This window comes from Vitis riparia, chromosome 9, assembly GCF_004353265.1.
Source record: "Vitis riparia cultivar Riparia Gloire de Montpellier isolate 1030 chromosome 9, EGFV_Vit.rip_1.0, whole genome shotgun sequence".
Lineage (NCBI taxonomy): Eukaryota > Viridiplantae > Streptophyta > Magnoliopsida > Vitales > Vitaceae > Vitis > Vitis riparia.
In genome coordinates, this window is record NC_048439.1 from 12,339,364 (window position 1) to 12,350,321 (window position 10,958).

Here is a 10,958-nt window from a genome sequence, read left to right on the forward strand (position 1 = left end):
TTGAAAGGCATGGTGTAACAGTTTCAAAAGCCATGGTGAATTACATTTGGACTGAAGTTTTCTCTTTGCCTCTGCTTTTATTAGGTAAAACTTACTCCCAATGGGTACACTATAAAAGGAGAAATATATATTTTATTGACTACTTTTAATAGGCAGAAAGATCAAATGATGTCATTAGGTTGCCCATGTTTCTCTCTTATGTGCTGTAAGTCTACCCTTCTTGAATTGAATCATTTTCTTTGAAGAACGTGTTTGGTGCACCATATAGAATAATAAACTAAGTGTCCTCTGCACTTCTCTCCACATAAATTTAAGGAAAATTCACAGCATTTTCTTTTATAAGGGTCACATTTTTTAAAGTGAAACACAATATATGTGTATTAATTATGACCTTTCTTGCTTCAATTGCTTGAACTTAGTTTTTGTAATATATTTTTTGAATTAAAACTATGATTTGAATTCTAAAAATTTAAGAGAAAATAGGGACTTAGCTTCAAAAGATATAACATCTGAGATTGCTACTCACTATGGATGTATTTATGGTTAACAAAATTAAAGAACTGTTTGGTTGTTTAGAAATAGTTTAAAATAATCTTAAAATAGTAAAAATATTAATAAATTATCACTTTTTTCACATTACCCCGTAATTAATATGGTTAGTATAAAATGTATAATAATTAATTAATGTCGTATCTAAACTAAAAAAATGAGAGTAACAAAATCTATTTGTGCTTTTACTAGGATTTTTATATTTTTTAAAATTTTCCTAATCATGAATAAGATTAAACTTGACATGATTTATTTGTTTCTAAGTAGTGAAATTTCTTATTTGCATGTCTTTTTTTTTTTGGTAGAAAAGAAGAAACTCTTGTTTAGTAGTTAATAAAGTTTTGTTTTATATTTGAGTTGTTGTTGGGACATTTAGGAATGACTTTATTGATTTTAATTTAAACTTTAACAATAATTAATTAATTGAATATTTTAAATCTTTAGTTTCATGATCGTGAGTGGGGCAATCATGCATGATTGCATCCATTGAAGTGATTTGAAGATGCATGACAAGTATGTGTGAACACTTTCTAGCTATATTTGTTTGCATGCATATACTCGAGGACTTGGTAGGGAAGGTTATATTTAGGGTTATGAGACTTGCAAAAGGTAATTGTGTTTTTTCTAATATTTGAATTTAGTATAAATATTTGTAATTTCATATCTATTTGATTCTACTATCATTGCAAATGTGAAATGCCTTAGGTAGGAGACAAAATGAAAGAAAATTTGAGAAATTGAGCCTTTTATGGGTTTATTATTTTGCAAAAAAGGTAATTTTTCTCTTTTTTTCTCTTGAGTTAACAGTTTCATCTTTTATTTTATGACCCACCGAGCTCTTCCCTCCCTCTCCTTTGCCACCACCTGTCCTTCTTTATACTTCCCTACAAATTCAAAATTTATTCAATTTTACATTACATTGTTAGAGTTTTAAAGTTTGTAATTATGAAAATGCATATATATTGTATCTTTCTTATTTTTACTCTATATATATATATATATATATATATATTATTTAGTTAGTAATTTTGTTATGTCCTTACTAATTGAATGTAACTTCCTTGGGTTTTATTGATTTCAAGACAACTTCGGACTTCATTAAATTCGGATTTGGATTATTTAGACTTGTAAAATTTAAGCTAAGTACGTATTTATGGTTGGTAAAGTTTTTCCTAATACAAGAAATTAGGAAGAGTATCTATTTATTTCACAAATAAATCTATACTTCTACTTTTTTTAATACATAGTCATGTGTAGGTCTTTTTTTAAAAAAAAAAAACTCACATATTCTTATGTGGTTGATTCTTCCTTTTTTCTAATTTTACTCCTCTTACCTAAAGATAATTAGCTCCATAATTTTGTAGTGCAAACTTGTAAACAACCACTCAATAATAGTGTTTCAAGTGTGATTTATACTTAAATTGACTATGTATTTTTCTTCAAACTGGTTTTCCTATATGACAATTTAATATGGCTCTTGCAATTGTTAAATAATCCAAATTGTTAGAGTTTCTCTTCTATGGAGTTTCTTCATATCTTGGCTTGAATTATTCCTAGAACTATTCATTTGATATTTTCTTTGTATATTTGAAATTTTCGTGTTTACTATACTGGTTGAACATTTATTTTAGGTTAATTGTTTATATCATTTTTTAGTTATTCTATTTTGTTTTGAAGTATCATGATTTGTGATTTTTAACTTTTCGATGTTATATCATATTTGGAAATATATTGCTCTTGAAGATTTTTTTATTTTTTTATTATTGATGAAACATTTTGTATAATTTTATTATAAAGTTTCTATGCACAAGTAGTGAGAGATATCTTATCCTCATGTGATAATTAGCTCTAACTATTTTTCTCATACTCATGTTCATTTTCTTAAAATTTTCTACATTTTGTTTGACATTGGTTCTAATTTTTTTCCTCAATTTTTTGTAAGGGTTATAGTTTTAATTATACTTATTGGTTGTTGCAAGTATAATTTAGAGATTTTCTATTCTTCATATCTTTGTTTGCAGGTTGCAAAGGAAACTGGAAAAAGTCGATGCCAAAACCCATGAAGATTATATCAATCAATGAACTCGTTAGGCAATTAAATTAGGTTTTTGTAGATTATGGTTTGTTGATCTTAATAGTTATTACACTAATGTTTGTTCTTTTTTAAAGGAATAAAAATTTTTTGTTGTAAATATTTTGATATAATTAACAAATTTGTATGTAATTATTTTTCCTAAGTAGTTACATTAATTGTTCAACTAGATTGTTGTATGTCAATATTTGAAGATATTTTAATTAGCAAACTTCAATTTAATTTTATAGCTTATAATTTTTTCTTTTATTTAATTATATAGGAAATCCATTATTTTAATAACAAGATATAATTATTATTTTTAATTGCAAATGTGTCAAATATGACACTTCTAGGAGTGTCATTGATAAGAAAAAAATCAAAGATGATGCTTTTAAAAGTGTCAAGATTGGTAATTTTATAAAAATTATTTTAGAAAAAAAAATGTTCAAAGATGATGTTTTTACGAGTGTCATTGTTAACAATATTCAAATATGACACTTGTTTGAGCGTCATTGAATGCATTAATCAAAGATGACGCTTACTAGAAGCGTCATTGTTCACTAACACATATGATGACAGGCTAGAAGATGACGCTTTAGAGAAGCGGCATCTTTTCCATTCCTTGATGCTTAAAAAGCGTCATTGTTTTCCTTTTTTCTTGTAGTGAGTTTTGACAAATAGGAAGTAGTTGAAATTTATGGAGTTGGGTCTGACTAATGAAAAAGGTGTAACCTAATTAAGTGGAATTTTTAAAGACAATGACACTTTTTAAACTTCTAAGATTCATAATGAACAACTTATCATCAAATTTCTAATACCAATATTATTCATATTTTTAATTATTTCTTAAAATACTTTACAAAAAACATTTTAATAATATCTTAATTTTTTATTTTTTTAAAAAATTGTTATTAATAAAAAATTTACTAAATCTTTAAAGAATATAACTATTTCCATGTAACAAGTCTTTTTTATATGCTTAGAAAATGAGACAAATATGAACCTAATAAAGTACTATTTTTAAAAAAATTAAACAGAATTTTTTAAACAATGTGAAAATTTAAAATAAAATAAAAATGAAAATGGGAGTAGTCAATTGGGAAAATTTGTCCTTTTTTAGATTGCAAAATGAGTGTAGGTTTTTGCAGTTGCTGCATTCTAGTTGATGTGTGATAAAAGGTTGGGAAACTTGTATTTTGGGCCGCCCATTCGGAGATAATAGGGTTTTCAAAACCCAAAAATTAGGAATGATTCCCCTATTAATATGGAAAAATATATGATTTTTATGCACCCGGTATTGAGTGGTCTTTTTCTACCCACTTTGCCCTTACCCAATCTCCATATCATCATCCATGTTGCATTATTGCAGTTTGAAATTTCCCAAACAACGTTTCTCTCTTTCTTTGACTTCTTCATCACCCGAACAGAATGTCATTTGAAATTTCCCTACTTTTGAAACAAGATTTCTGTCTTCCTCTCATTTTGCCCTAACCCCAACCTCAGACAGTCGATTGAATGAAAGAAACTCGAGCATTCCCCTCAAATTGTCTCTCTCCCGCTCACTATCACACCTACCATGGGCAACGACTCTTCCTCACTATCGTCACCACATTTTCCATTGCCATCTTTAGATCCAACGCTTCCACCTTTCTCTATTACCTCTCTCAACGTTTAGAGCCTAAACCTCTTAGGTGAAATCTTTTCTAGTGAAACTTAAACTAATAATATTTTCATTTTAAGGTTAAATTTAGATTATTTTTTTTTTGCCTTTGTTACTATCTAATGCCTCTCATTTTCGTCATTACTGATGGGGTTATTGAAGATGGAAGACACATTTGTAATGTTCTGGAAGGTCAACTCAGAAACAGAGGCTCAATTTGTCCTCATATCTATACTTTTTGACATGGGTATCAAGTTAGTGAAAAACTCTTATGTTCTTGATCTCACAATCTTACAGTGTTTCTATTCCTTATGAATTTTCCATTCATTTTTTTTTTCTTTTTTATGTGAATGACTTTACAGGTTCATATTGTAGTCATAACTTCTTATAAATGATAGCACATATTGGAAGAGGTTACTATGATGATGGTCAGTTATATTGGTTTGTAACTTTTATTTATTTCTTTCTCACAAATAATAGCACTAATGTTGAACTAATTCACTAATTCTTGTTCATGTTGATAGTACTAATGCTAATGTTGAAAGAGGGCAACAAGAAAAAAGTAAAAAATTATTAGTTTGGAGCCTAGTTGCATGAATCCCTTTGCTAATGTTTATATAAATAAGGTCAATTCTTTATCTTAATACAATGTTTATAACAACATATTGCTATAGTTTCTAACTCAAGGTCTTCTTTTGGTTTTAAGGCGAAAATATGCAACATACTGCTTCTTAATTGCATCTTGATATGCTCTTCCTCCCTTCAACCATCCAAATCCTGCTCCTGTAAAGAGTGAAGGTAGAAATGAGAGACTAAGGATTTGGTACCTATTGATGTTATAAATGAATTATTTCATTTCACTGTTTCTATATCTTATAATTGTTTTTCTACCTTTACAGGTACTTAACCGGTGTCTTTAGTAATCACCCCCTATCATACCTCATGGCCTTTGTATTTGGCATGCACAACAAAGAAAATGTTAAGGTTTGTTGCTAGTGAACAATTCAACATTCCCAATCTAAGAACCTTATCTCACTTGCCATAGGCATTAGAATGTAAAAACTTCTTTTTTTCCTGTCATTTTTGTGTGCTAGGTGTTCTATTATGCCTTCAGTCCAAATGATTCAACTGAATAGATACATCGTATTCAGTCAGAAGTTGAGCACTTTTAGATGTTTTTGCCATGTCATCTGATATGATTGCCAAACTGATCAATGAAGACAAGATACAGATCTTTATAAACCTCAATGATTATACCAAGGTATATAGTTTTAATATAATTTAATTGCTTTTTGTTAATAGTGTAAATAATTACGTATCATCTTAGTTTTTCGCTTAGTATGTTACTCTTTATTTATTTTGTTGGGCATATAGTTATGGTATCCGTTACTACACATGTTTAAAGTTGAATTCTCTTACTAAGTTTAGTTTGTGAAATCTATTTATAATGTTTACCATTTAGTCCCTCTAGCTTTGCTATTTGGTGAGACTGGTGGGAAGGCCCTAGTATATAGGGCCCATTAGCTCAGAAATTGTTGTCATTCTTAAAACACTAACAGGTTCCTCTGGAAAAGAACTCAAAACTCAAGTCCCATGCCATGGCTGTTTTTGTTATGGTTGGTTACTCTTCCCTTCACCCCTAAATGGATTATTAAAGATGACCATTCTGCACACACTGTAAATACTATAATATAGAATTCACTAACCTTTTTGAATGCTCTCATGGCCTAAAATTTTGTTGTTTTTGTTTATGAGGTGAATTCTTAACTCATTTGTAAGTGTTATGTATTATTATTACTATTTCTCTTTTTTACTTTTGTTTAGAGGTTTATAGTTTGATTGTATATCTATTTATTTCATTATGTGGTTTTGGGTCTCAAAATAGGAACTAATTTTTGCTTTAAAAATAGAAATCACAAAATAGATATATTTCAATGGAGTAATCTTGCAAACTGTGGCTTAACCTTTTTTTTCCTGTGAAAATTGAACTTTTTTTTAGGAAAAAAAAAGTCAAATATTATTTTTTACATTTTCAAAGATGCCAACTTTCAAATATTGATAATTCTTAGAAAAATGAGATTTTTCTTAGATTGTTTTATTTTATTTCTTTTCCGTTTTCAAAATGCCTATCTTTCTTTTATGGATCAACTCCTCAACAATATAATAGGTTTCATAGAGGAGTAAAAAGCTCTTGTGGTGAAGTCCTGGAATTCAATGAAGAAGAATGCTTGAGAGTTAGGTCTTAAATTCTTCTTGAAGTAAATCAAATTTTCCTTATTCTTCTCTACATGTTGATAATTACCTTATTTCTTGATGATATATAAAAAAAATTGAATAAAGCTTGGGTTTTTCATTGGGAAGTGTTGGATTCAATTTTTATAAAATATTTGAGATTGCTCCATCAGCTCAGAAATGGTTCTCATTCTTGAAAAACTCAAAGGTTCCTCTCGGAAGAACCTAAATCTCAAGTCCCATGCCATGGTTGTTTTTGTTATGGTAGGTTACTCTTTCCCTCCACCCTCAATGAGTCACTAAAGATGACCATATACAAAATTTTAGGATTATGAATATTACAATAATTAGAAAGAAAGAAAAAAAAAAAAACCCCCTTATTCCAATCATATGTAGATGTGAATCCTACTCTTTTATAGCTCATAATATAGGTGGACTTTTCAACCAAACCCCAGCAAGATACAATATGTCAATTATATTCCTATTGGATCTTACATTAAAATTTTATAATGTTCTTACAAAAAATGAAAAGTGCCCTCCAATAATTTTCTAGTGGTCCAACATGCCTCCCCTGCAACCATCCAAAGACTACATTATTGATCCCCCTCAATTACCTTTTTCTAAGTCTCTTCTCATTTGAAAACCACAAAGTAGTCAACATGATTGTACAAAATTTACCTTGTTTAAAAGGGGGAGAATCTTTGAAAATATTGTTCAAACAAATCTCCTCATTATTCCCATCCAACCAACTTCAACCATGAAAAATTCTATAACTTTGTACAGACTTGTGAATCAATTGTTCAACTTTGAAAAGCTAGCAAAGTGAGGGTGAGAGACTCAACCTTAAAGAAATTAGGAGTTGTTCACTACAAATCTGGTGTCCTTAATGAACACTATGAGGTATATATAGGTATCATGAAGTGTATGAAATTTTCAAGATGTTGCAACTCTTTCAATCTAATGATGTACAAACAATTTTTGAACCGAAAAATTAATTATTCTGATCATATAGGTTATAAAGTTTGCATTGTTAGAAACAATAAAGGAAGCAGTTCCTGAAATATGGCCACCAGAAATTAAGAATGCATGGGGAGAAGCTTATGATCAGTTGGTTGCTGCTATCAAATCAAAGATGAAGTCGTCCTCTTAAATGTTTGCGATCGAATCATCTATGCAATAAGACTGAATAAGTGTATTGATACATAGGAGCTTGTTTGTTTTGGTTGTGTTTTTGGTTTACTCATTAGGTGTGTGTTGGAATAAATATTTGAAAAAGTCTTAGTATTTGTTCATAGTTTTGAGAAGATAACTATTTTTTCTGTTGTGTTTTGTTTGGTTGAAAGGAAAGAAAATTTAAAGATTTTGTTCCATCTTTTGGGGAACAAATAACCCCATTTTATAAGGAACAAGATTTCATTTCTTGCAAAACAAATAAGATTTCTTGAATTTTTTTTTTCTTTTGGTTCAAATTTGTTCTTTGTCCATCGTCCATGGTAAGGTTCACCAACTATCATCAAGACAACCTATTTTTTCTTATTCAATCATGTTCTACAACTTTTTGGACATAATATGCTACCTACTGCCATCTTTTACTCACACATAGGATGAGAACTAAAAATCATATAATTATAGAAATTGACAAAAAAGTTTGAAGTAAACTATTGGTGCTATTGCATGGATTCCCTTGCAAACCGATTGAATCTTACTATACTTGCAATTTGGGTGGGTTATTCATCTATCAATATGTCTAATCCGAGAGTGGGTTAGGAATTCTTAACATATGCCAAGTGAGGTTATCAAACAAAATAATTATTTTAGAGTTTGTGCTATAGAAACCAATCTGCTAAACGTTAATTTTAACCCATGAGTGTTTCTAGCATTTGCACTAATCATTTCCCTTTGATGAACTTGAATTACGATAATAAGAATAAAGCAGTTCAGATATATCCACTATTTTAACTTGTCAGGAAATTTTTGTTTCTGTTGTGTGAACCAATACATAAGCTTATTGGAACAATCCATTTTCCCTCAACAAACAAAGTAGATGACAAAACCTAGGATAACACAACCCAAGCAATACATCAAATTTAGCAATTTATAAGTATATATAATGGAAAAACCTATAACAGAGGCATGTTTGGATTTTACAAAAATAATATGTCATTTTTGCTTTGTCCAAGTGTTAATCATTGAGTTCACTTGAACACTAGATTCTTCTAAAAGAACACTCCACAAATATTCTCTCTTTGCATTTTTGCCAGCACATTTCTTCATGTCAGTGCTCATGGACCTTTACTTCAGAAAGAAACTAAAAGGTAAAAAATGAACAAAAAAAATGTTATCTATCATTCATCACAAAATAAAATAGTCTAATTCAGGAAGTTTGGATTAGGATGACTATAGAGTAAATGACATACTCCTTATGAGAAACAATATTGTGTCATAGAGGAATGCACCATAGATGTAAGTGATGCAAGGAAATAAACATTTTTGAACATTTCATTAGTTCCTACTTTAAGGGAAAGACATACGTTTGCATACCACCACGACCAAACAATCTAGAAGTGTTTGCCCGATAGTATGACCATTTCAATGACTAACATGCAGGTGCAGGGTATGAAAATGAAATTTTCATAAAATTTTTTGTTGACTCCAAGAAAAAACATCATATATTTCAACAAGAATGCAAACAAGACTATAAACATTCGGATGACATCATGCAGTAAACAAGATCATAAACATAATACTAGAGGGCAGTGAAGAACAATATCTTTAATATAATTAAAAACTAAGCAAAGAATAAATTATATGCAAGTAGAAATCAAGCATAGTAGCTGGTTTACAACAAGAAAACAAGGTTCAATAAGGTCGACAAACGAACTTCCTAATGTTCACAAGTGAAGTAACTAAGGTTGAAAAATGAAGTTTCGAAGATTAACTAAGGTAGTACCTAAGGTTCACTAAGGTAGTACCTAAGGTTCACTAAAGTAGTACCTAAGGTTGATTAAGGTAGTACCCAAGGTTTAGTAACCACTATACTTAAGGTGAACCAACTGACCACCCTAATAAAACATAACGTCATGCTCAATTCTATGTGCAATTAAAGACGTTGTAAGTTCCATCTTGATTGAATACAACTTGTTGATCCTATGGTTGACAAAGATAGTTCCTAATGTTGACAAAGGAATTTCCTAATGTTCACAAATGAAGTAAGTAATGTCCACAAATGAAGTTTCAAGGCTTCACACAGGTAGTACCTAAGGTTAGTTAAGGTAGTACCTAAGGTACAGTCACAACTATATCAAAGGTGCACATAGTGTCACACTCTAATGTTCACAAATCAAGTAAGTAATGTCCACAAATTAAGTTTCGAGGCTTCACACAAGTAGTACCCAAGTCTAACTAAGGTAGTACCTAAGGTTGGTTAAGATAGTACCTAAGGTAGATTAAGATAGTTCTTAAGGGCTACTAAGGTAGTACCTAAGTTATAGTCACGACTATATCAAAGGTGCACATAATGTCATGCTTTAATGTTCATAAATCAAGTAAGTAATGTCCACAAATAAGTTACAAGGCTTCACACAGGTAGTACCCAAGTCTAACTAAGGTAGTACCTAAGGTAGATTAAGGTAGTACCTAAGGTACAATCATGACTATATCAAAGGTGTACATAATGTCATGCTCTAATGTTCAAAAATCAAGTAAGTAATTTCCACAAATGAAGTTTCGATGCTTCACACAGGTAGTACCCAAATCTGACTAAGGTAGATTCAAGTAGTACATAAGGGTTACTAAGGTAGTACCTAAGGTACAATCACCACTATATCAAAGGTGAAAATAATATCATGCTCTAATGTTTAAAAATGAAGTAAGCAATGTCCACAAATGAAGTTTCAAGGCGTTACATAGGTTGTACCCAAAATTAACTAAGTTAGTACTTAAGGCCGATTAAGGTTGTACCTAATTTATATTAAGCTAGTATTTAAGGGTTACTAAGGTAGTACCTAAGGTATAGTCACCATTATATTAAAGGTGCACATAATGGCATGCTTTAATGTTCACAAATGAAGTAATTAATGTCTACAAATGAAGTTTCAAGGCTTCACACAAGTGGTATCCAAGTTTAATTAAGGTAGTACCTAAGGTAGATTAAGGTAGTACGTAAAGGTTATTAAGGTAGTACCTAAAGGTTCCTAAGCAAGTTCCAAAACTCAAACCTGTATTTTTCCTTCTTGTTTATTTTCTTAGCAACCAAATGCAACACTCCATCCTAAGAACACCCATTTAAAAGACGACTTCAATAGGCACAACTGTGATTATGATTTTGCTATAGTAGAGCGTAACTGAACAGAAAGTTGAAATCCAAAATATTGGTTTCCTAAATAAAAAAAATCTCGTCTTCGTGTCATTTTGTCGCATTTTTCCCTAAGTCCAACCTAAAAT

At 30.1% G+C, this 10,958-nt stretch overlaps 1 long non-coding RNA gene and 1 pseudogene across 2 annotated transcripts; both read left to right on the forward strand.

The window, feature by feature from the left end:
- The first annotated feature begins 4,592 nt into the window (after positions 1-4,592).
- On the forward strand, positions 4,593-5,494 carry LOC117922639. 2 transcript variants are annotated; one of them, XR_004652523.1, is made up of 3 exons: positions 4,593-4,711; positions 5,183-5,267; positions 5,378-5,494. It is a non-coding gene; the product is annotated as an uncharacterized LOC117922639 (long non-coding RNA). The 2 variants fall into 2 exon arrangements; XR_004652522.1 differs by lacking the exon at positions 4,593-4,711 and adding an exon at positions 5,011-5,081.
- Positions 5,495-6,422: 928 nt separating this feature from the next.
- Positions 6,423-7,759, forward strand: LOC117921824 (annotated as a pseudogene).
- Positions 7,760-10,958: the final 3,199 nt, after the last annotated feature.